Source organism: Cavia porcellus, unplaced genomic scaffold, assembly GCF_034190915.1.
Source record: "Cavia porcellus strain 051 isolate PalLab524CR breed Dunkin Hartley unplaced genomic scaffold, mCavPor4.1 scaffold_1, whole genome shotgun sequence".
NCBI classification, from domain to species: Eukaryota; Metazoa; Chordata; class Mammalia; order Rodentia; family Caviidae; genus Cavia; species Cavia porcellus.
This window is the reverse complement of record NW_026947484.1, coordinates 231857368-231884979: the sequence shown is the minus strand read 5'-3', so window position 1 is coordinate 231884979 and position 27612 is coordinate 231857368. Positions and strand designations below refer to the sequence as shown.

Genomic DNA, 27612 nt, shown 5'->3' with positions numbered 1-27612 from the left:
AATACACAGGAAAACACTGCCAAATGCAATTCCTTAGACAAGATTCTCTATATCCATCCCACCCCCAACCCAGTTCCCTTCCCTAATAATTTCAACTCCATCTGCTAAAAATGTTTTTGCAGGGCTTATTCTAAGTCAGCGGGGGGTGGATCATCATATTCTTTGGAATTGTCACAGTTATCTAAAGATTCTCAAAACTTCCTCAGAAACTCTTACAGACTGTTACTGTGGTTGATATATTTAAATTTAAAATTGTTTTGATTGGCCCTAAAGTAAATGGAATCCTAAAAACAGCACTGAAGTCCTTCCATCTAAATCTAAAAACTCAATTGTCTATAAAAGGAGATCTCATCACATTAGCTCAATTTTCTTCCCAGCAGAGAATATATAAGTGTTTACTCCTTACAGAGCAGAGTACTTGACATAAACAATGACTTTAAAGAACAGACTCTGCCATCTAACATGCAGAAAACATGCCAAACCAGTCCACGGTTAGTGTTCTAGCAGTGGGATAAAGGAAGCAGAAGATAAGAACCCAACCATCAAGGAATTTTCTGCTCTGAAGACTGAAGACTGAAGGGTAGTAGAAATTAAAAAGCAAATAAACTCAAGGCTTATGTAAGCAATTTCATTGATACCAACCAATACTTATTAAATGTACTGTGTGCCAGGCACTGTAGTAGGTACTAGATGGATAGGACCCAGTTCCTGCCCTGGAAAAAACTTAAATTCAAGAATCTTCACCCTGAGGCTGGTTGCATGTGCAGAAAATTCAAAGTCAAGGAGAGCTGAGTCCAGCATGGGACTGGATGAATCAACTTGGGGAAGCAGAAACTAAAGAAAGTAGAGGCAAGGAAATATATTCCAGCGTTTCTTCGTCACCATGGCATTAAAAAAAAAAAAAAAAAAAAAAAAAGCAGCACTGAATCCTTCCGCTCAGCTCCAGGGACAAAGGGTGCAAATTTCCTGACATGGTAGCGGGGAAGGCAGGTGTGTGTTTGGGATCCTCTCCCCCAACTGCTCTAGATTTTTAAAGTTCATGTTCCCTATGTTGACACAATTGTAAAATTGTCAAACAAAGAGTAATCCAAGTTCAAAAGACAGAGACAATGCCAGAAGCCAGAAAATCTATTTCAAAGTAAGACTCCCTTTTTGACAATGTGCCTTTAAGTGATGTGACTCTAGAGATTTTCACACTAAGCATCTGCCACCTTGCACAATAATTAGCCAGCGACACATTTTTTGTTGTTATTCATTGAAGATTAACGGAAGGCAGAGCTGAAGGCCTGGTTAGATGCAGAAACCCTGAAGGGGCCATTTGAACTTTTTGTATCTGTTCCTTTTGGAAACTCTGATGAGCAGGTTTTCAATACAATAGCAGCCGCCTGCCTGCTAACCTACAATATGTCTTCGGTGGAAACGAAGACGTTTTCGGCAGGCTGCCTCCCACCGTGAGCTGAAGAGCACATGCCTGAAAGGAGGCGGAGCTCTGTGGTACGTGTTTCATGCTGGGGTGATGTCCCCAGCATGTGCTGAGTCCCAAAGGCACCATTAAGTAGGAACATCAGGTATCTGGTGGCATTGTGCAAACACAGCAAGTCCTGGCCAATTTGGTGGCAAGTCTTCTTTACTTATTTATTTTAAGTGTTAGATTTTGCTAGTTCTCCACCCTGTAGAAAGCCACTTGGGAGAGGCAGAAAGGTGATAAAGGAAGTTTACTTAATAAAGAGAAAAAAAGAAACTAATGGAAATTTAAATACTTTTAGTTAAAAATAGATAGCTTAAATAATGCTGACAGCAATGATGACGATACAGAAATAATTAATGACTTTCTGGAACTTAGTAGGCCCTGGACCTTTAAGATTAGCTCACACAAATACATTCAGGCTCATTTAGATCTTGCTACTTAGTATAATGCCTAGTTCGTTCCACTTTTTGCCTCTTTTTCATCTTTCATTTATTTCCTTCCTGTCTGTATCTGGCACCTTTTAGCATTTGTACAGTGCCATATACCCAGAGGAACTCAAAACCAATTAATAGATGATGCTGATGATGCCAATAATCAGAGCTAAGAGCTGTGATTGTATTATAAGCAAAGCATTTGAATAATTGCACAACCGACAAGGCTCAGAGTGACATTTCTCCATCCCTATCACTGATGAGTGTGACCTTGGGACAAGTCGACCTCTACTCTTCCTCTGGGCTTGCAAGGAAAGAAAGATTGGTGTGGAGAGAAATGGGCAGAGGGACACATCATTCCACCAAAGCTACCACCATGTGTCTTCCCCAAACTTCCTTAGGGAGTCTGAGCTCCCAATCTTTTCCGGTCCTCCTGGGTCTCCTTTGCATAAGGACTCCTTAGAATTTGAGATAGAATGAAAACCTATGAGCCTATGAGTTGAATTCTTAACAGCCTGTCTTCAAGTTCCCCTTCAGTGAACACAGGTCCCTCATGAGAGCAGAGGTCTCATACCAGTGAGTCTGAGTTTACTCATCACCATTGTTACCTGTGCTCATTTGCAGTGTGTAACTGAGAAGGTGCTCAGTACATGGGGTATCTGTATCGAGAAGTTAAAACAATCAGCATTTTCAGGAAAGCACTGAGTGGAATAATGATTGGCAGGTAGAATTTCTTGTTCCCCATCGCATGACACCTGACTGGGTCTGTCCAAGGAGTCGCTGTTCCAGCCAGTAACACATCTTGTTTTGTGAGGAAAGTCCATGTACTTCTCTTGTAGTCCAGTCTCAGTCCTGTGAAGGTAGGACTGTCCCTCACCTGCCCTGCCACCATGCCACCTGCCTGGTGTTCATTACTTTCACATCGGAAGCAGCACTTTATCTTTTAAATAAACCTGTGAATCATGTTTGTCTTCTATGGGTGAGGTATGCAACATCTGGATGAAGAACTCAAGAGACCTGAGATTCTAATTCCACCTTTGATGGCATTCACAGTTAATTACTGAACTCTTGGTAAGTGACAGACATAGTGTTAAGTACTTCATGGTCATTATTTCATTGAACCACAAGGCATGCCTAATATGATGAGAAAACAAACCTTCAGGAAAGTTAAGTGACTTGCTCAAGGTCACTCATTTAACAACAAATGTGGAACCTGAACTCAAGATCCAGGGCTTCTAACTTCAAATCACTATTCTCACCCACTCCCTTGTACCGTCTCCTAATCCACACGGAACTCAGCAAGACTTTTTGGATCCTGGAACTGCCTTCATATACAAAATCCATGAGTAGAGCTAGGATTTGTTTGGTCCCTTCGGTTCTCAGATGCTGTGAACCAGTACTCCACGCATCCTTTGGCCAGGAACATTTTCAGTCCCATACTGTCAGGGATGATGGGGCACAGTGCATCTCCAGGTGTCATACTGAGGTGGCCCAGATGACCACTGGGTCACCTGGGAACTCCTCCATGTTCTTCTACCTGACCTTCTAGATGAGTGTGGATCTGAGATAGAAAATGAGATGAAGTAAGGTCATGAAATCTCAGGGGTCTCTCAGGATTAGAGGCAGAGAAAGATGCGGCACCAAGTTCAGAGGAGAGAGAGAGTAAACAGGCTACAGGGTGGCACCCAGGAAAATTCCTGGAGGAAAAAGTGCCCATGGAAAGACCTTCCTATAGAGCCTCTGTAGGGTTCAGGATAGGAATACACCAGGAAGGGCAACAAGCCACATAAAACTCAGGATATGTGCCAGTGGGCATGGAGGCCCTGTGGGAGAAATTACCCTTCACCAGTCACTGTGAGCTAATTGGCACATCCTTAACCCAGAGTCTGGGATTCTCAAGGGATCCAGGCACACATTACAGGGACTCATAAAATATCCTTTTCTTTTTTAAAAGAGTCTTGAACCAATACTCCGATTTGGAAATATTTTTTAATCCATTATAGTCACTAATGACCTTTTGCAGGACATTTCATCTTTCTGGAATGGTCCTTCATCTTTTTAGGGGGAAGGATTAGGAAGACGAGAAATTTCAGTTCTATGAATTTCAGACCTGAAAGGGAGGCATTTCAGAGGGTGGCAGACCTTTCTGAGATTGCTGCCCCCGCCGATGGCCTCAAGGTCACCAATCTTGAGCTTAAAAATGTTCAGTTAGAAAACAAAATCAAGGAAAGGGCAGGTCTTGCTAATTTTTCTCTGGAATGGAATTGCCCAAGGAGAAGGAAACATATGAACATTTGTATCAAGAGCCTGATTTATGTCTGTGGTTTTCATATCACAGCTCACATTTCTCCCAAAGAAAAGAAAAACCAGGGGCATGTTTTGCTGTAGTCTGCATACTGGAGACAATGGTGATGCCATCAGATCGACGAACAATTACAGAAGCGAAGGAGAGACATAGATAGGCAGAGGTGATAATATGTAATCAAAGAAGGAAGCCCGTATTTATTCTTGTCTCTTTTGAAACACCGCTCATCCTTTTTCCAACCTGTCCTTAATGTATACCTCACTATTATCCAGAAAGGTAAGAAAGGGGACAGGTCACCTTCAATTTATTTACCTGCCCAGGAAGGGTGTGCTAGAAGACTATTGACCTTCCGTCTCCTCTACTGTCTCTGTAGAGAACCTGTCCGCTCACACAGGCTCGGGCCACTTTTGCAGCCCTTCTGTGCCAGCTCTCATCTGATAGCTCCCCTGGGCCATCAGCAGTGCATTCCTGCTGCTTAGAACTCTTTCTACCTGGGTGGTGTATATCACACCTCTCATGAAGCTCCTTTCAGTCAATCTGCTAGCTCTTCATTTAGTCCTTTACTTTTTTCTGGAAGGGAGGAAACACTGCACAAGTTCCGGACTTCCTTGAACTTTTAATCAGAGACCGGTAGCCTTACAGTGACAAGTGGTGGGGCCAATGGCTCCCTCTCGAATCTTGCTCTCTCCTCTGATGACTTGGATCCATGGTCCAACATTTCTGCTAAATTCTGATTTTCTTTGCTAAGACTCTTACCTGTGACCTTGAGGCCTAGTGGGCGCCCCTCTTACCCGCTTGCTTCACTGGGATCTTTGACCCGTTTTGCTTTTCAAACTTGGAGTAGTTCCGTCCACTTGGCTGTTCATCTATTCTCTGATTGCACCTTAACCTGGGTCAACTCTACTCTCCTTATTTTATCGTCAATCATACGGACCATTAAAAATATGTCCAACCCTCTCAGAGGCGAATATAACTATCTTTCCCTGTAAACTAAGTTGAACTGTGTAATTCTCTTGCAGCTCTGAAATGCCATGACTTGAAAACACTGGAAGGTCACTTAGCTAAACTCTTTCTTTTGAGAGATGAGAAACACACTCAGGATGATAAAGTAACTTGACAGCCTGGGGACAGAGCCAGGACTAGAATTTAGGTCGTCTGAGCCTTGAATCTCACCGAAAGGCTCTGCTTGCCTCTGCCCTCTCCCTCTTTCTTTACAAGGGGGTCTCGGTTCAGCTCCTCTGGCCATATTTTATAGGGTTGTTTATTAGTAACTGGGAAAATAAAAGACCCTTGCTCCCAGGTCACCCCTTGTTTAGCAGCTTTGAGATGACATCAGGAACGTGCAACCTACTTATAAGAACCAACTGTTTTCAAGGACACAAGCACATTGACTGTGTGTGAATGGCATCACAAATTACAAATAAGTCCTGTCTGTTTATTAAAGTAGGCCCCTTCCGGACATTTCCTGAGTGCAAATGATCTTTCTCCCCAATTAGGGTAAATTAGCAAGGTTTTATTAAACTAATGAGACAATGTTTGTTACACTTGTCTTTATGTTTTCCAGGCTGTTTTGAGACAAGATTCTATAATTGGAATCCTCAAAGTGCCAAATTCAAGGCAGACTGCACAAGAAGGGAGGTTATCAAAACTTTTAGTCACTCCAGAGAATGCAGCCTGAAGGATACGCATGCATGGACACACAAGACATGCACCATACACACATGCACCTCTATGCAGACACAGCCCACACTTTGCATACATACATATAAAATAAAATCACACGCTTCCATGCACAGTGAAGCTTCTCTTGTTCTCACTAAGGAGTGATCATCTAGAGTTGCATAGTCTGAAATCTTGCCTGATCCATGAGGCAGAATATAAATAAAGCAAAAATAATTACAGGCATCCTTTATTGTAAATCAGTCTATTGCTCTAAGTTAGCAGCAATCATCACAATCTTCCAAGGTAGGTACTATCTCCATTCAGAAGAAGAACACCTGGACACTGAGCCATTCAAAATACGTGGTCAGTAAGACAAGTTGGCATTCATCCCTTTAGCTTTTCTACTGTGCCCTGAAGGCACTTTTTTTTAATCCCTATTCTAGTTTCTTTAGCTGGGTCTCTATTTGGACACCCAATCCAATATGTTTTCCTCAAGAAACTTCTTACCTTTGACATAAGGTGCAGTCTAAGCTTAGGGTACTAGCATTTCTCTGGTAAACCTGACCTGTTTGATCTTCAGTCTTTGTTCCTGCAGCTCTGCAGGAGAGAGTGGACAGTTACTTTAGGCTGGGAATGGACAGGGTCCCCATCAGAACCACTATTTCAAGGACTGTGCTGGTTAGTTTTGTGTGTCGACTTGACCAGGCTAAGTGATATCCAAATAGTTGGTAAAATATTACTAGTGTGTCTGTGAGAGTGTTTCTGGAAAAGATCAGCATGGATGCCTACTTTATGCAAGATTACTACTCCATGCAGCAAAGATCCACCTTTATCAATGTGGGCAGATAGGATCCAATTCATTGAATAGAACAAAAAGGTGGAGTCTCTCTCTCTTCCTGAAATGGATGTCCATCTTCTCCTACTCCTGAGCGTAGGGGCTCTTGCTTCTTGGTCTTTGGACTCAAGGTCCAGCAGCAGCCCCACCCTCCATTCCCCCACTGTGATTTTCAGGCCTTGGGCCTTAGGAATGGACAGGGTCCCCAGTCAGAACCACTAGGCCTTGGACTAAAGGTAACACCACTGATTCTCAGAGCTTACGACCCCAGCCAAGTTATAACTCTGGCTTTCCTGTTTCTCTACCTTGCAGACATATATCGTGGAACTTCCTGACCTCCATAATCTGATTAGCTAATTCTTTAAAAAAAAAAATACTTATCTATCTTATTGGTTCTTTTCTCCTGGAGAACCATGACTAATACACGGGCACATAACTGAAACAGCAGATCAGGAGGCCCTGGAAGGTAGGCACAGAGCCATCCCTGTGGGCATTCCCAGTCTCTGCCAGATCTCTGAATACGTGTACATGGATCCAACAAGACCAGGATGAGGAAATGACACTCCAGCTTATAGAGGGGCCTTGCTGTAGTTATTTCTTTCTAATTAGTACCCATTCATAATTTGAAATAAGAGCAAATTCTTTTTTAGATTTTAGAAATACCAAGTATGACTAGGGCTTCAGAAATCTAATTTTGATTTTTCTAGAATTTTAACAACCGAGCATGATTAACAGATATATGAATGCAACATTAATTAAGGGAAGTGAAGATTTTCAGAGACCATAGACTTTGGTGGCAGGTCACAAAATACAAGATTCACTTTGGCGGTTCCAATAGAAATAAAACACTATACTTACATGTAGTAAGTAGTGGCTTTTCTTTCACTGGCTGGATTTGTTTAGTCCTGCAATGATTTGTGTAAACCACAGAGAGCTAGATGTCCCACTCCATAACCTTTGAGGAGTAAATCAATGCATTAATTAACAAACATCCATCCTAACTAGAGAGCAGTCAGCCTCTTGTATGAGAATACGCTGGATGGCCCGATTTCTGATGTTTTCCAATCTCTATACCTTAGTACTCCTGGGAAATTTTGGGGCCAGAAGATGCAGACCATAGATCCAAGTTTTTATGGTCTGCTCTCTTAAAGCATTTTTGTAGCCAAGGAAACTAGAGAGAAATAAAACAAAATTAGTACCATTTTATCTTTCTTTGTAAAGTATACTGAGAGGTGGGTTTCTTTGCTTTGAGGAATGTAAGAAAATAGAGATGGAGGGTTTAGGGAAAGCTTTTCCAGAATTAAGGAATTAATTTGTTGATCATGTATTCACTTATGTATCCATCACTTGACAACCATTTTTAAAGTATGTGCGATATGCAAAGCAGTGGGCTTTATAGATGAGAGAGGGAGAGACAAAAGCACACAGCCTCTACTTTCAATGACATTATATTCTATTGCGGAAGTAAAACATTTGCTCATACATTACAAGGCATTCCCAAGCAGGTGTTATCAATAAAGCATTCACGCTCTTAGAGCATAATTTGCAATGGGACAGGCAGATACAGGAGTGAGGGCCTTGCAGGTGGAGAGAGCAACAAGGAGAAATAGCTACAGAGCTGGAAAAGCGTGAGGATGTGGAGACTGGTTGAAAATCCTGAGTGAACTTCCTGGCCTAGAGTGAGAGCTCACAGCGAGGATGATTATGCCTCCAGCTGAGAATGCTTGGTTGCTTGGAAAGGGTCTTAACCTCTCTGGGAAGGAGTTCGGTTTTCGTTTGAGAGTCAGGGGGAAGTTTATGAAGGTATCTTTTCAGGAAAGCTGTATATGTAAAGTTGTCTATGGGACAAGCACTTTGGCATTAGCAATAATGAAATTATTTAATGAAAAAAAATTGTGGAGCACAGCCACAGATCTGCATTGGTAAGCTGCTGCAGGTGCCGAACTTGAGGGGAGGAGGTCTGAACCAGGGCACTGAGCATTGCACTAGCAACGGAGGACCACACCGGAAATGCCTCCAACTGGATTCCTGAAGAGCAATTAAGGTCAGACCTTCCCCAGCTTCTGCAACCTAGGGCCAAAGGCAGTGAATACGCGGAACTGAAAGCATCTTACTTATGCAAACATTTACTGGTATCCTCAGGTTTTAAATGCTGCTTAGAATTGGTCATAATAATACATCAGTGCCCAGAAGCATCAATGTCACCCTGATGGAGCTGCTCCCGAGTTCACTATCATCTTTATTCAGTGGCTGTTCTCCTTTGAGGAATGCTTTCCAGCACAAGACTTATTTTTCCTCTCGGCCTTCCTCATACTAGACCTTCGAAACCAGAGCCTCCTAAACATACTGGTTGAAAAGAGAGAAAAATTCTTTCCTGCTTAACATTCTGCGAAAGGCACTGGCTAATCTCCGAAGTCAATCATCATGAATGAAGCCATTTAGGAGTAAGGCTTGCGACTCCTCTGCGCGGTTGAATAACCAGGTGGAGTGCATCACTGGCAGAGGAGACTGCGGGCGACTTTCTTTCTGCTTTGTCACCCTTTATGACCTGCCTTACAGTCCCAGTGCCCTTCACGGAAACATCTTGCTTTGCAAAAAGAAACAGATAATAACCACAGAGAGGAGAAATGCTATCCCTGCAGCCTGTTATTTGAAAAGTCTGGAGAAATGGGATGCTGGGGAGACCATACTTTTTACACTCTATACTTGCTTCTATGTTTTGCCACAACACACCCAGAACTGCAGCAGATGCTACAGATGCTTTATAGAGGGTGCATCTGTCCTTGATCATAGAACATGGTAGGGAAAACGATGTTTGAGGGGCTGCTGGAGGCCCATGACCCCTTGGCCTCCACGCTATTAGCTTCTGTTCAGCCCAAGGGCAGCAATGGCAGAACATCTCTGCTGGTTCCATCTGTCCTGGCTTCCAAAGGGAAGTCTGGCTCCAATCCAGCGACAATGGATATCTTCTGTTGGCACTGGGAGCTGCAGCCCCGTCACCCAGAGGTCAGGACAGCAATGAGAAGAAAAGCTGTACAGTTTACATGCAGGCAGGAAGCCGCTGTTTGTGAACCAGCTTTTAGCTCATGTGTGCATGTGCCTGAATGTGCAAAGCAGTGCTGAGTGCTGACTTGAGTGATGAGAGTCTGCATGTAATTTGAACTTTACCACTGAGGCACTAGCCCAGTGTATATCCATTTTTTGTGTGTTTGTTGAGCACCTATTATGTGTCAGAAATAATGCTGATAGCTGTGAACATTAAAAGAAATGGGACCATATTTACCAGCATGCTTCCTGCGAACATGAAGAGGAGTGGGACCCTACAAGACATCCTGGGAGAGGCAGATAGATCTCTCCCAAATAGGGAAGCCATTTGATCTCTCTGTGCCTGTTTCTTTTAAAAATGTGGGCACGAACATGGTTTCTAAGACCTGTTTCTATACTAATGATCTGTGATTCTGTGACCATGTGCCAGATTTTGGTCAGCACCCTAAGTACCTTCGCTGGGACTAAAGCCTCAGTAAAGGCAGACAGGAAGTTTTCTGTTTGAAGCTCTTTTGTATGATTCTGCAAATCAGAAATGACAATATACTCGGCATTACATCTTGAGGCAGTGCCTTTGCTAGAAATTCTAGAAAGGAGTTCATTTTCTAGCCAGTCTATTTCCTAGCTTCTAAGAGGGTTTAAGATTAGCTTCTAGGTAGCCTTTTTCTCCGGAAGTTTTCCAGACCACTCCATTTTGATAAGGGCTCCACACTGAAGCTCCTCCAGCATTGTCCTTGAGCCACAGGAGGAGAGTCTGGGGGCCAAAGCCAGGGAAGTACTGCAGAAGCCTAGAGAAAAGGGTCTTATGGCTCAGCTCCTCTAAGGCAGAATCATAGAATTCCAATGTTGGAAAGAAGAACAGTAATAATAATCCAGTCCTCTTCAGAAGAAGAACCCAGCCAAATCAGGTGAGATTCAGGAGGGTTTCTAGATTCTCTTGATTTTCTTTGCTAACAGAAAACACAGTTTCTCTTACCAGAATGGGACAGCCTTAAGGATTAAGGCTGAATGACCCCAGGCACCAAATTGGTAAGAATCTAAACACACACACACACACACACACACACACACACACACACACAAACATGAACACATACAAAGAATCTGCTCACCTAGAAAAATGCCATCCTGATCCTACGGGGCCTCGTGAAGCCCAAATTTCTTACCCAACACGCTGAGAACCACCTTGGCATTAGTGAGTTAGGGGCTTAGTCTATGGTGAAAACTTACTCTGTGTTTTCCAAGACTTCCTTTCTGAAGTCGTGTTTGATAAAAGCAACACACACTCAAGGAACTTTTTAAAATTTTTTGAGGCTTGTCAGATATCCTTTATATCAAATTCATTACATGGTAATAAGCGATGCCAATGCCATCTCCTGGCAGCTGCTGTTTTTTTGTGAGTCTTCATCTAAAGGAGGGAAGCATTTGGCATGGCCTAGGGTTACTGCTCCTCAAGGGGCCCAAGCCTTACTCATCCTACAGATACTGGAAATCTTTCATCTTTAAAGTCTTCTCCGGAAGGGCTTTCAGAAGCAGTGCCTCCATGACAACTTCAAGTCTCAATCAAAACAGTATTTGTTGCATTTTTTTCTCCCGCATCAAATCTCTGTTTAGCCTAAGGGATTTTACTTCTAAGTGTCCCCACACTGCCAGGAGAGCGGGGCATGGGAAGGAACTGCTCCCCATGTTTTTCAGAAGGAAGAAGTACTTTAATGCCAAAAGAAAAGTCTTATATTTGTCTTAACTGAGGGAAAAGAGGCTGGCAGTCATTCGTGGAATACAACTTGTGTGCCCAGTTATCACAGAACTAGATTTTTTTCATATATGTAGACCAGCTATCTGTGCCAGACTATCACACAGCTAGATTTTTCATATATATACGAATGTATATTCATATATTCTTTCATATATAAAGTTTTGAGACAATAGTCAAACGGGGCTTGAATGTGCTATGTAGCCTACGTTGGCCTTGAACTCATGATCCTCCTACTTCAGACTCCTGAGTGCTAGGGTTAGAGATGTCTGCCACCTATCCGGCTCTTTGGTAATCTTTATGTGCCACATCATTTAATTTTAAAGGGAAAAGTGGGAGGTGAAGAGGTGCAAAAGGAAGAAGAAACAGAATTACTGAAAGAAACTGACTTTCCCGTGAGAACTTCCACTAAAGCAATCGATAAAAATAAGGTATGTACTGGAATCAAAACCCTCCAATCCTTGCTCTTTATACCATACTGCGTGGCATGGCCGACTGTGTGGATCCTTCAAGGACTAATCAATGGTAGTGGTGACCATGAACGGGGAAGGTGGTCAGAATGAATGCCTGGCCTGGGCTGTATCTCAGCGTGTCTTCCACACTCTGCTTCAGCGATATTCTCTAAGCAATGAAGCAACTTGCTATTGGCAACAGAAGACGCCTTTAGAAGTATCTCTTCAATTTTCTCTGGTTCTTCATGATCAACTGGTGTTTACTGGGCAAATAATCTAAGTCGTAAAATTGCCATAAACTGCAATAGACCAAGCTCATAGAAAATGTACACTGTAGAGAAAAAAAGGCATAGACAGGAATAATGATACCCCATCTCTGCAGCTCAAGAGACAGAAAACAAGAAAGTGGTGAGTGACCCCTTTGGAAAGTGGAGGATCCCTTGGCCAGGAGGCAGTGACTCAACTCACCTTGTACACATACAGGCATGTACTTATTCTCCTGTGTGCATACTCGGAATGATAATAAGCAGAAGGAACACAAAGATAGGAAGGTAATTTCTCCTTGTAAAATCTTTAAAAACAGTGCAGACAAGCCTAATATTCTTTTTGACCAGCAGAATGTCTCCTTCCCATTTGTATCCCCAAAGAGGATAAGTTAAGAATACTGTTTTCAGCTCTTTAATAAATGTAGTACACACACACGTATGCATTCATAGACACTTTCACAAGGATAAATTCATGTGCTATTTGGGTAATGAAAATTTAATTCTAAACAAGGCAAAGAGAGAAAGATAATGTGAGGCTTTCAAAAAAGTAAATTTCATTTTTGGAATGAAGCTACTAATTCAATTTTTAGAGTGTGCAACAGATTTACATATTTTCTAGAGACAGGCTTAAGTACAATAATACTGTGAACAGTGTATCTGACTTATTATTAATAGTTTACTAACAATACAATATTAAAGATGGTTGACCTATAATACCCAAACTGAAAAACTATGCAAAAATTAAGTTGCGCAAAAGAATATGAATATGACCTGGCAGTGAAATGGGCTGAAAGGGAAGACTTTGCATAGATTCCAGAGAGCTTGCATTATACTTCATGAAACGTGATAGTTTCATAACACCTATTGATTTAATTTAATGAATTTAGGATTAGGGCTATTCTTATATATTATGATTATATTTAAATCAAAAACAAACAAACAAATAAACAAATAACAAATCCTAACCAGTCAAGTCTGGGAGGTTGCCATCAAAGTACATCATTCAACCCAAAGCAAAACATGAAAGGAGTGAGAGGGTAGCATAGATTGATAATCTTAGACTTCTTCTGTCTTAAGAGTTCAATTGTTTGTTCATTCATTCATAATTTTTAATTGACTCAGCCAGCACCTGTGCTCCAGGTGCGGTGCTAGGAGCCAGAGATACACTGACAGCACAGTGGAGTGGGAAGACCATGTGACTCGGAGGGAGATTTGGCTCAAGCTCTCGACTCCAACATTTTCTAACAATAAGATTTCAGCTAAGTCACATAACCTCTTAGGGATCATCTTCCTCAGCTACAGAGTGGCTATAATAACCAATGTACTAGTGAGGGGATTAGAAATAAAAATTCAGAGAACGTCTCGCATAGCTCCAAGCTCAGAGTACATGTAGCCAAAATTATATTTAGACAGAGCCTTTATTCTAAAGGAGTTTACCATCTGGTAAGAGATAGAAAAAAAATAAAAGAAAAAAATCGGAGACCGGGTTCCACTTTTGAAATTGTGGCATGAGGAGTTTTACACAAAAGTCCTCAACGAAAGAGCCATAATTGGTAAACCCTATTTTTCTTTCTTTCTTTTTTTTATCGGTACCAGGGATCGAACTCACGACTGCCTGCTTGCAAGGCAGGTGCTTATGCCGCTGAGCTAAATTCCCAGCCCCCAACCTTATTTTTCTTAAAAACACTATAACTTGGGGGCTGGGGATTTAGTTCAGCGGCATAAGCGCCTGCCTTGCAAGCAGTTGTGAGTTGGATCCCTGGTACCGATAAAAACGAAAAAGACCAAAACAAAACAAAACAAAACAAAAACAAACCACCATAACTTGAAGTTTTTAGAAACTTAACGAAATACACAAATAGAAAAACACTTATTCAAAATACCTATTAAAACTCAGTATGAATGAGAGTCTATAATTTTTGAACCATGACCTGTTATCTTTTCACTCCAGGCAGGCTCAGCTGAGAACAGAGGAACACTTTTCTCCAAGACCCTCATCTAGGTTCTGGTATCCCCACAGGAAAGACGGATCAAAGTAGCTCTTACGTTCTCTAGTGACGTGTGACAGAAGCTAAAGTCCAGGTGGATGTAGCTTAGAGACTAGCATGCCCTTATTCCACTTAGCCCACACTCCGAGTGAGGGTCCTGCATTAGACCTGACATGCAGAGGATAGTGGGACCCTATTCAGGCCATTTGTAAGTGAAAGTTCAGGCTGAGAGAGATAGGCTAGGAAGAGAAACCCCGCCTACTGTCCTTTCATAAAGCAAGTTATCATGCCAAGCAAACTAAACCATAAGCCTCTGTTCATAGTTCCAGAACCATAACTTAGAGATTTTGCACATGGAGAAAAGCAAAGCACAAGAGTAGATCTCCAAGCTATCCTTAAAAGAATTGAATTTATTTGAACTTGAGTGTGGGGAAATTCAAGCTTAAAATAAAAGTTATTCTGGTGGTCATAAGAATAACAAGCTAACCCACAGGGCATCTTTTAACAAGAAAGAATTACAGAAAGCTAAAAAGAAACTTCTTGGGATAAGGGGGAGAAAAAAGTCTTCAAACACTACCCTCAAAAACTATTCCTGCAAGCTGGGCAGGGTGGTGCAGGCCTGTAATCCCTGCACTTGGGAGGCTGAGGCAGGAGGAGCTTTGCAAGTTCAGGATAAGCCTGGGCTACAAAGTGAGGTCAAGGCCAGCCTGAACTGCATAGGGAGACCCTGTCTCAAAAAAGACAAAAAACAAAACAAAACACCCCCTCCCAACTATTCCTGCAGAGAGACACACACTTAATTGGACCAATTGTGGGGCAGCGTAGCCTATCAACAGCCAGGGACGTTTTGTTCCTCCCCTCCATCCCCTTCCATTCTTCCTTCCCTCAGCAACCTTTCAGATCCCCCCTCACTGCTTACACCAGCCAACTACAATAAATTGTAAGCCTTTGAATTCAGCCAATGAATTGGAAAAATAGCCACTTCCCTGGGTGAGGGCTTGAAACCCTGCTTTCCCACCTCAGGTGAGACCACTGCCTCATGCCTGGGTGCACTGCAGCATTCTGCACAAGTAAACTTTAAACCTTGCCTTGTCGAGTGCTCTTGCTTGCTGAGCACAACTTTATGGCCCCAACAGTTTGAGGTGAGGGCTCGTTTCTAACAGACAGACACAAATATCCTCAACAACATACTAACACATTTACTCCAGCCACGTCTAAAAAAACAACTGCATACCACAACCACGTAGGATTAATTGCAATACTGGTTAATGCCTAAAACCAGTTAAACCAACACACAGTATCAGCAGAATCAAAATCAAAATCATAGAATCATCTCAGTAGACACGGAGAGAGCATCTTACAAAGCCAACACCCTTTCATGATAGACTATTCAACAAAAAGTGACAGAAAGGAACTTCTTCAAGGTAATAAAGGCATCTCCACAAAACCCCACCGCTACTATTGTAACTATGGAAGACTGAAAGCTTTCCTGTAAGATTAGAAACAAGGCACAGATACTGACTCACGTTTCCTCTGTTCTATTGTACTGGCAGTTCTAGCCAGAGCATTTAGGCAGCAATATGAAATAAAAGGCATCCTTATTGCAAAGAAAAAAGGATAAGTATCTCCTTCTGCAAATGATACAATTTTGCATACAGAAAATCCTAAGAAACTCACTGAAAAAAGTAAAATATTAAAACCAGTTTGGCATTTATTTCTATACAGTTACATATACAGTCCAAAAGCAAAATTAAGGAAGACTCTATTTACAACAGTTTTAAAGGTAATACAATAAAAATAAATTTTTTTCTGAGGTGTGAAACTTATTGCTATAGTTTGACTCTTGAATGCACCCCAGGGGGCTATGTGTTAAAGACTTAGTTCTCAGCTTGATGGTTTTGAGAAGTGGTAAAACGCTGAGACAGGGGTCTGCTGGGAAGTCTTCTGCTAATTGGGAGTATCCCCTTGAAGGAGACAGAGGAACCCAAGCCCCAAATCGATTTACAGATCAAATGCAATACCTTCCAGAATCTCAGCTGATGTATGGCAGGCACTAATAAGCTGATTCTAAAGTTCACTTGGATTTGCAAAGGACCTTTAAGAGCCAAAATAATCTTTAATAAGAAGAACAAAACTTACTGCATTGCAACCATATGCAAGACAAGGTGGTACTAGCTTAAGAATAGACACATAGATCAGTGGAATGGAGTTGAAATAAACCCTTACATTTATGGTTAGTTGGTTTTGAGAAGATACTAAGATCTTTCAGGGGAGGAGATACTAAGGCACTACACTCAAAGGGGTTAAAAATTTATCAATAGAAACTAAAACTATAAACCTCTTAGAAGTAAATATAGGAGTGAATCTTCATGACTACATTTGGTGATGAATAATTCGATTCTACACAGAAAAAACAAGTAACAAAAGAAAAAACAGAAAAACTGGAACTTGAGATTTAAAACTTTGATGATTTTAATGATACCAACAGGGAAGTGAAAAGATAACCCACTGAATGGGAAAAAGTATTTGTAAATCACATATATGACAAGGGGCTTCTATTTATAATATAGAAAATTACAGTTCATATCAAAAACAAAAATAGTCAAATTTTAAAAGATGCAATACAAGCCAAAAGTAGGAAAATTTTTTTTTGTATGAAAGGCCATACAGTAAATATTTTAGGCTTATCTCTAATACAATTACTCAACTTTGCCACTGTCTCATGTAAACACCCACAGAAAACATGTAACAGAAAAACACTGCTATGCTCCAACACATTTTTATTTACAGAAACAGGTGCTAAGTTTACACAAACCATAGTTTGCCACCCTCACCCTACAGCGACTTTACAACAATAAAACTAGGTATAGCTAATAATCCCGGAGATAAAAAAGCATCTATAGACCTATCCAGACAGTAATAGGTGCTTATTGTCAGGCATAAAGACAGCAGCTAATGAGTACTGTTAAAAGACGAAAGCAAATGGGGTAAAGAATAGTAAAGTTAGGATTTATATTTAGATGTTTGCCCAGTGCTTCATGTGCTCAAAAGTGGGGCTCATAGATTGGGTTTTTGGAAGGTGGGTGAATCATGGGTGTGCGATGCTCATCACTGAATTAGTCAGCCAGTGGGTGGTGGCTGGGTGTGATGCTGGGAGGTGAAGCCTGGTGGGCACAGGGGAATGACTGTGGGCAAGGAAGGCCTAGAAGGGTCCGTATCAGTCCTCCTCCCTTGATCCTCCTGTGCCGCCTGCCTGCCATGCTGAGGACTGTTTCTCCTCTGCTATGCCCTTCTGTTATACACCGTGCCTTGAAATCAGCTGATTATGAGCTGAAACCTTTACAATCTGTGAGTCAAAGTAAACTTCTCTTCCTATAGCTGGGGTGTGCTGAGTATTTTGTCCCAGCAACAAGAGAATAAGACACTTCACATATTGCATATGATTTCCTATGTACTCACTTTGTTTGAAGATTCCACTTAAATCTCATGACCTTGAGTTTTAGAAACAACCCAGCCAGAGTACTCAGACGTCCAGATTAATGTAGTTGGACAGAAATTCAAGGTGAAAATGAGGAGGGTTTTTTTTTTCCCTCCAACCCATGGATTAGAGTAAAAGTTCTTAGAAAAAGAAAATCACTTCTACCAAAGGTAGATTTGGAGATGCCAGACACAAGAGCATTAGTACAGGACAGAAGCCAGAAAGGACAATAGTAAGCTAGCTGAGTGGAAAGCGTTATTGATTTATGTGGTGTGATCAAATGATTTCTGATACAAGACACAAAGGGACACAGAGAAATCAAACCAAGTGAGAAATACGAAAAGCTAACATGCTCCCTGGTTGTACTACCTAAGAGCCATTCATGGGTATTTAAGATACATCTTCAGAAGACATCATGTGCATGGCAGAATATTCAGGTTATTGGATCAAGTGAGAGCTGGGAGTCAATCCTCTTGGAGCTTACTGACACTGAATTATAATCAAAACTAAATCACAAATAAAAATCACTGAAGTGATTTGTTTTTTTCCACTTATAATGATTTACTCTAGGCACACAGGGACTGACGAATCAATGTGGTTATTAAACTTTTGTTTCTGTTCAGCACACTGTGCAACCTGCCTGGTTTCTTGGCTCAGAAGAGGTCAGGGAATGAGGCATGTGGCATTGCCAGCGTCAAAGTAGAACAATGACTTTGGGGGAGGTTTTAAGGGACAACATACCCCTGCTGATGGCAGCCAGCAGTCTTGGGGCTCCTACAGTCATTCTTGTGACACAAGCTGAGACAGTCTGAGACTTGTGATGGATAATCATTCCACCACAAATAGGGTTGAGGATCTACTAGATACTAGGTCCTTTGAGGCCCCAGCTGTGAGTCAGATGAGCATTCTATCTTTTAGAAGTCCTCTGGCCAGTAGAGAAGAAGGCTCCATTTCATTCAATTTCCAGTATTTTAGCTGACTTTGAGGACAGGGCTTATGGCAAGGATTCTAGAACAAAAGGCACTTTAACAAGAACCTTTAAATTCCTGATGTGTAGGTTATGGGCAGGTCTCTCCTCCACATCTGTTTCTCAGAGTTGTCACAAGACAAGTGATCTCAGATTTGTGTGATGACTAGGTTATGTGGACGATGATTGAATTTGCTCAGTTCCCATACTGTCTTTGACTCATGCTATGGTATTTATCTATGTTACAGATTGGCATGTTCCTTCCTATGACTCTATGTTCTCCCCTTGAGAATTTGACTCTAAACAACAGATGACCCAACAGTAAATTAAGTGTAGCCATGTTTACCAACTGACCTAATGAATGCATGCCTATGGATGTGTTTGTGTGTGTGTGTATGTGTGTGTGTGTGTGTGTGTGTGTGTGTGTGTGTGTGTGTTTATTGGGGTAGAGTGCATGTTTACAGGGAATTGAACTCAGGGTCTTTACACTAAGATACTTCCCCAGCTCTTTTATCATATTCATTTATTTCTTTATTTTAAGATGGGGAAGTCTTATAAGTTGCTCATGTGAGACTCAAATTTGTGATTCTCCTCAACCTCTCAAGTGGGGGAGCTATTGGCATGCACCACCACACCCAACTACCAACTGATGTGTGAATGATTCATCCTGATAAGCTCTTCAGCTTCTGTCTTCATTTCTCACTGAGTCAGAGGTGCATAAACACTGTAAAATAGGTTCAGAAGTCTCAGTTCTAGCCTGGCCTCCCACTGACTAGGTATGAGACATTATCATTTTTTTTTTTTTTTGCTGAGTTTTCTTATGTGTATTGAAAGGAAGCAAGTAGTAAGATCCTTTCCAACCGTACCATCTCTGATTTCATATAATCAACAAAAATGCTCTTTTGTAGGAACCTTAGGGAGAATACTTAATTGTTTCCAAAGTGACCAGGCAGTGTTTAATGACTATCAGGGGCTGTTATGACAATACTGGATGCATAGAAGGAACTTCAAGATGCCCCCTGTGAGCACTCTCTGATTGGCCAAGTGATTGTTTCTCAGACCCCTGCGGTCTGCAGCAGCGCTTCTCCAAGGTTAGCATGCATAGGAGTGACAGGAGGGTTTTGTTTAAATGCAATTTTGATTCAGGTCTGAGAGTAGGACTGGAAAGTCTGTGTATCTTTCAAGCTCCTATGTCATAGTGGTGAACCTACAGTACGTGTGTTGTTTTTCTTTTAAGAGAAAAAAAATGTTAATGTGGAGTTGATTTTTTTTTCTAAACTAAAAACCCTCAATATTCAAGTATAATTACAGTATTGGTGATTTGCTATAAACAAGTGGGTTTTGGGTTGCAGTTTGGATCCAGTCTCTGAAAACTTTGCGTTGCTGCCCTAGGTAATACTGGTGCTAACCACAAGCTGAGTAACAAGATCCTAAAGGGTTTTGGTGAGCAAACATGAAACTAGTTTAGAAGGCTTGGTATTACATCTGAGAGCAGACAAGATTTCAACTAAGTTTTGTTCATCTCAAATAGTTGCTCAGAGCAGGTGCTGAGAAGCACTTGATCACTAGTTGAAGGATCTTACCCTTTTGCTGAAGGTTAGAAAAAGATACATCTGTTTTATTTTTAAGCACCAAAGTCAATATAGCCAAAAGACTTCTCCATCTGTAATATCATATGCCATCCTGCCTGTCAATAAGAATTTTTGGATCTTTCAGGCCCATTTTAATAGGATATCTACAACAAGGTACATTAGAACTTGGAGGTTCTTTTACCCCAACCCCACAATAGTTGGAATCAGATAATGTGACTTCACAGAGCAGAGGCAAAGCGTGGAGGAGATGTGGGCACAGGGATGCAGGCTTTTGCCAGGAGTGCTTATAAAGGATGCCTTCTCTCACGTTATAACTGGCACCTATACAAGTGTCTTTAATGTGTGATCTTTGGTACAGAGGGAATATATAGTTTTTAATTGTGTATTTTAAAAAATTCCTAATCTCATTCCTATGTATTTATATGACACACTTCAAGGAGGTACATTATCCTTTAAAAAGAGGGAAGAAGCATATAATGGTCTAATGAAAATGGTATTCAGTTAGGGTAGGATACTAGGGATAGCTCATTCTTTCTTATGAAAGTCAAGAAATCAGAATTAGCTCTGAGGCCCATACCCATTCCTGGTTTGCCTCCTACAAACATCAAATTCATACTGGTTGCTCACTGATGAGTGATTTACATAGCTAAAATGGTAACACATTCATCAACTTAAACTCTGACTTGCCATAATGTGTTCCTTCCTGCATAAAGTGTGCGTCACTTTGAAGAAACACTAATCACATCATAAATATTTCAGCAGCCAAGGTTTGGGATGTGTTTCTTTGACCTGGCTCTAAATCAGTCAATAAGTAATAACAATGGTTCAGTCTTGATAGTTTGAGAACTTCTGATAATATATACAATTAAAATTCATAAGTAGGTATTTATTAAAAAATACTTAACCCACAAAAGAAAGGCACTGATCGGTCCCAACCCCTATAACAGTGATGGCAAACCTTTTAGAAGTTTCAGTGATAACAAAGAGCCAATTGCAGCATGTTGCCACAGGTTTATCACCACTGCCCTATACTAACACTTAGAGTGAAGACTTGCCTTCCAGCTCTGATGGACATTGCTGGACTCATGGTTAAGAGATGAGACAATTGTGCTTTTTACCACTAAGTCAAAGAGCAATCCATTTTCAAGGGCACAGTTTTGGATCGTAGATCATTTGAACGGGAAGGAACAATAGAAATCTAGCCCAAACTATCATTTCATAAACAAGAAAACTAAAACTGTATAGAACTGAACTGGTTTGCTCAAAGTTGCAACATTATAGTATCCAAATTTCCTAGGTTGTTAGGCCAGTGAAGTTCAATAAAACATCTGACTTGTATCTAGTAAATCCCTAAACTTTTTAATTTAGTGGGCCATTCCCATTTATTCCAATAGGTTTTTGTGTCTTTAATGCCAAAGAAGAAATGAACTGATTGATTAAAAAGAACTAATCAACATATTCATAACACAAAATACATATCAAAGCTTACTATGTGCCAGGTACTCAAATGACTACATTTTTAAGAACTCATAGAATCTCCCCACTTGGAACTTCTAAACTCATTTCTCAACAATTCACAGGAATATTCAGCACCATCAAGGCCTACTCTTTTGAGTCTAATCCGAAAGTATTGTCTTTATGTGTCTATCAGAGGTGGTCCTGCTAGCTGCCATAAACAAAAAGATAACTGAGAAGAGCATAACATTAAGAAGTTCTTGATATCTCAATACATTACCCCAGTGCTTCCACATCCGTGCTGTCACTGAGTGCTGGCAGTGGTATAATGAATCCTGCCCCCTTAACTTCTTTTGAAAACATTATATAGAGTTTGGAAATGTTTTATAAAGTCAGTGCAAGGTCACAGTGGGAAGAAGAACTTGAGTTAAGATTTGAAAACAGGTAAATTTGACCCAAAAAGCAACACAACTTTTTCTCTGTGTCAATATTGAGACGCTGTGTCATGAGCAATGAACTACACAGACTTGGACAACTCTGACTCTTAAAAGTACCAAAGGTGGGGTTCATTTGCCACTGAGGCACTTTCGGCCCACTGGTTAACCATCTAATTTTCCGCCTGCATCTTAGGTGTTTTTATTTTTCTGTATAAGTCATGATCTTAGGAATGCTAGGATTTGGTTTTGGATGTAATTTTGGTCTGAAAACTGATAGAAAAAAATGATAGGAAGGCAGAAGAATATTCAGTTAACTTTTCCTAGTGAAACCACCATGACAAAAATGCAGGACATATATACTATAATACTATAATAGTATATAATAGTATATAGTATTATAATACTATAATACTAAGGCCACCGATACGATTGGCATTCCTTAGAAATCTGAAGGTCATTTCCAGTTTTCTCACAGATTGCTGTGGTCTGTCCCCCAGAGTTCATGCCTCTGCGTGGTGTCATGAGGAATGGTGGGTCCTCTCAGAGGTAGGGTCCTTAGTTATTCAGAAGAACTAAGGTCATTCTCCTGGGACCCCTGAGTTAGTTCCTAAGAGAGTGAGTTGTTGCAAAACCTTGAGCCTGAACCCTGAGCCACCCTGACCTCCTGCCTGATGATGTCATCTCTGATTCCTGCATATGGCACTATCTGGATGCCACCTGCAGTTAGGGCCTCTCCAGAGGCTGAGCCAATGGGGTTCTCTGGTCTTAGATTCTCAGCCTCCAACATTGTGAGCTAAATACAACTTTAAAAAATAAAGTTGTCAGACTTAGGTATTTTGTTATAGTAACAAAAGTGGATGTGTACACTCATAAAGGTCAATCAATTTTGCTATACTTTCCAATTTCAGTGAGGTACGGTAAACTGATGAAAAAGGCAATTCTAGGCTTCCTTGTCCCCTCCTACCACTTTCTGCCTGCTTTCCTGGCTTTATCATGTCATCATCTTTCAGTTGATATCTCAGCATCAAATTACGATCTTCAAACTTGTCTCCTACATCATCTTCATTAGCCCCTTTAAATTAATCTGATTCAGCTGAAGCTATTAACCAAGCTATGACAGGTATCAGGAGTTTGTCTTCTACTGGGTGTCCTGGGGTCTTTGAGAAAAACTCTTTACAACAGAGGCCAATTTTGTTGGTACTATATTGATGCTCCCTCATCAGCTGGTAACTCTCTATTAGCCCATCAAATCCAGTTTTTAATGACTGAACCATGTCTATGACGGCAATTCAATTTCCACTCTGCACTTGTGGTTCCTTGATACCTGGGAATTCTTTAAACCTGCTTGATTAGCCACCTGAGGCAAATGGCTTAGTCATTTTAAGTTTTATGAAACATCTGTGCACTTTGATCACAGGCCAGCCAGAGGTGAAAATACCTCTGGAATCCTTTTCGTCAAAGCGGTTAGGAAGCACATATTCCTCCAACAGCTAGGTGACATGAAGTTTAGCAGGAGTGTGACAGGTAATTAGGTACATAAAAAAGGTTGAATCCATAACCAACCCTAACACCTATGATTAGAATGGTCCCCTTCAATAGAGTCTAGAGATGCTGGGTTTTCTTTGCTCACATGTGATTATGCCCTCAATAGTGGCCTATTATGAAGTGGAAACAACTCAGGTCATTTTTGTTTTTCTTTGACTCCTGAAGAATACTGGTGGAGATGCAAACACACTCCAGGGCAGCTTTGTTTGCCCTTTAAGTTTCTTCTTCCTTCTTCCTTTCCTTTTCTTTCCTCTTCCTTCTTTTACCTTTATCTTACATACTTTGAGTTATCTAATTTTGAAATCCATTGTAGATCCACAGTTCTACAAAGAATCTGTTGGTTTGAAGATGTGTAATGCCAGAAAGAAGAAAAGAGAAGCTGCTGACATCCAGAAACAGTCCTGTCCATCACAGCTAGACCAGGTGGTTTTCCTGTTGGATGTGATTGTAGAATACCACGCTGAGACATGGTGAATCTGAGATCATGACAAAATGAGATGAAGCAAGGCTACGTCTATGTAGATAAAAATGAGATCACTGTGCTCCCTACAACGTGCCAAACACCCTGTTTTCTAGAGCAAAACCAGTTACCCCTGCTTTTAAAAACCACTGGTAGCTTTATTCTCATTCTAGTCTTCCATTCAAGAAGAAATGATTTATTCATATACTCAATTAGCATATCGCCCCAACTTTTTGTCAGCATCCAATTTAGAACAAACCCTTGCTTACCCACATGCTCCTCCAAATTACCAAATGAAGTCCAAATCCTGAAATAGGTTATTTACAACACTGTCTTCCTGAACATTCCCCAGCATGGTTCCTCAATCAACTGGTAACAAGCTTAGCTCATCCAAATGCAGGACCTGAAGTTCATGGGTAGTTTTTGGTCACCTAAGAGCACTGTCAAATGGCAGAAACAACTGACATTTGAATACTAATTCACATTTGCATAAGCTAATTCAGTCTTCATGATAACACCAATGAGGAAGACAGGCAGGTAGAATTAGACCTATTTTCCAGATCATATAATAAAGGTTCACTGTGATTAAATGGGTTATATAAATTCAAAATTGCTTAAGTCTTGAGTCAGGTATTCTTGTTCTTTATTCTGTATTTTCCCACTGGCTCATCACAGAAATCTCCTTAATAATAATTAGTTATTATTATTAGTATTTCATCAATAGGAGACTATAGATGAGAAGGGAACAGGACTGGTAAATGCACTGTGATACAGGAAAAATTTAGAGTATCTTTCAGCTGCATTGATTTTACTCAAATCCTGTTGAGGAAATGAATTTAACATTTTTAAAAAGATGATGTTAAAACATTTTGAAATTAAAATAAGGATGAAGGATAGGTCAAGGAACTTGTATTTATTTGCTTAAGGGTCCGCTTCCAGAGCTCACCCTCACACCCCAGGGGTCTGCATTTAGGGATACTTAGGTAGAGCAGAGAAGCCTCAGTAACGTTTATCTTTCCGTTTCTGAATCAAAGAATGTGAAGCAAAGGCCTAGGACTGAAATAGCAGATCACTTTTTGGGATTCCATGGTGGTCAGTGGAGTAGGTTGTATTGTCCCCTAGGGGTCTCACTAGTTCTAGAAGTGAACTTTGGACTCGTCCTGGAATGTCAGTTCTTTTCTATGGCTTCAGGATCTATTTAACTTTTTTGAGCCTGGCTATCTCCAGAGCAACTTTGCCTATGGGACACTGAGTTTTCTCTGGCCTAGAGAGGACTGCTGAGAGACATGGAAATACAGGGCTCTAATGTTCTCAGAACTAACCTTGTCTCCAAGCCATTTCAAAACCCAACGTGTATTCTGGAGCATCTATTGATCATAAGGAGTAAAACGGCTATACAGAACCTGAAGCAGACCATTTGTCTATATAAGCTTCCGTTAGCAGATCTATGTACACAAACACATTTTGGAAAGGCACAATCTTTTCCCACATCTGAAATTCATCTAGATCCCAGGATACTGAAACAATGCACAACTATTCTAAGCAGAACAGGCAAAAATTGCCAAGGACTGCCTTCATTGACAAATTATGTACTATAAAGTTAATTTAAATATGCAGCATAAAAGTGAGCATGAACTCCTTATGCTTCAAGCTCTTAAGTGACTATTAAAGTCAAACAATAATAATTCAATAATTATTTAGTAAAAAGTCAATATGCATATAAAAAAAACATTTCAAATGAACAGATCAATTCAATAATAGAAGGCACTATTTGCGGAAACCAGGTTGCTGCTGGCAAACAGTGTAGACCTCTCTTCTATAGTTACTGTAGGATACACTTGTCTTCCAGAAAGGTCAAAATGTTGACCCCTGGGATCTGAGGAAATGAAGATCCATAGGGCTTCTACAGATACGATTAAGTTAAGAGGCGCTAATTGGACAGGCTGTAACCCAACATGACTGGTTTTCTTGTAAGAAAAGGATGGGGAGAAACACACACAGAGAGCAATGCAATGACAGGGAAGAGGTTCAAGGGATATAGATGCAAACCAAGGAACACTAAACATTGATGGCCAGCACCAGAAGCCAGGAAGAGGTAAGGAAGGATTCTACCCAGCGGGAACATGGTCTGCCCAACACCTTGACTTTTGGACTTCTTGCCTCCAGAGTGATGAGAAAAAGCCACACATCATTTGTAATGTCTTATTTCAGCAGGACCAGAGTGATATGGGAATAGAGGGCTCTAACATTCTCAGAACTGACCAGAAAATAGATGCAGGTCTTTTTACATTGACTTTCTGTGTTATGTTGGTTATATGATAAATCAAATCATCTGGAGAATTTTTGGTGTACCATCTGCTGCAAACCCTTCTCTTACTAGGGTTCCTGGCAATCATCTGGCTTTCAAGAGCATTAATCCTTGCCACCCACCTCACTTCTTTTGTCATGTGTCATGACAAAGAAAGCACCATTATTTGGTATCAAAGTGCCTGAAATCACACACCCAAGGGTAGAGGTACAAGTGTCTTTCTTTTAGATTATCATTGAAATGAAAACATTATTTAAATTATCAAATAGAGAATTCACAGACCCTTATTTACCCATGGATTCCATTTGAGGCAAAACACCAGCTAGATCTTGTTCGTTTCTTATCCCTTTTTTCTTCTCTGACTCCAGTTTCTGTCTGGACTCTGGCTGATAACTCATGGATCAGCCTGGGTGCCTGGGTTCAGCAGTGCACTGTGGACTTTTTCTCCCCACCAGTTGAGCCAGTTTATTCTTGCTGGCAGAACCTAGGCAGTGCCTCCAGCAGAGCCCACCTGGACCACTGAGAGAAGCAATATTAGTATGTATGTTTCACTCCAGGGCAAGAACATACTCCGGTGCTGATGTCATTCTTATAGCCAAGAGCATGGAGATCACCACTCTGCATTGGCTCCTATGAATAGCATAGGTTTTCCTGTGAAACTCACTAAGCAACTCAAAACAAAGTGTAATATGAAAATCATTTAGCAATCAGTCACTCAGGGACCTTCTAGGGCAACCATAGAGTAGGCAGCTGCCTACCAGGGGCCAGTATCACCATAAGGGGTGCTGTCTTTCTCATCAAGGGAAAACATGCTTTGGAGGGAGAGAGGTACACAGGAGAGAAGCAGATATATAGGAGGTCCTGGGGCCTGAAAGCCAGGTTCGAGGTATATAGGTGCCAGGGAAGTGCTTTGTCAGCACTCATCAGAGTTCTCTGAGTCTAGGGCAGCTGAGGATGAGATGAAGCACCTGCAGGACTTAGAGACCTGGCTGTTTTCCAACTCATCTGGAAATATGTTATTGTTTTAATAACCAGCATAACCAGCACAGTGTACACCACCTGAACACCAGCCCTGGCGTAACAACAACACAGTACTGATTATGTGCTTCTAAGAAGTGCTTTGGAAGGGGCTGGGCATTGCTCAAGGCCTTCATTTGAGTATGAA

The 27612-nt window shown here is 41.0% G+C and overlaps 1 protein-coding gene across 1 annotated transcript in view; it reads right to left on the bottom strand.

Moving 5' to 3' along the window:
• The window catches only part of Alk (ALK receptor tyrosine kinase), a 715373-nt gene that overhangs the window by 200144 nt on the left and 487617 nt on the right, over positions 1–27612 (bottom strand). The gene's annotated exons all lie outside the window — the stretch shown is intronic.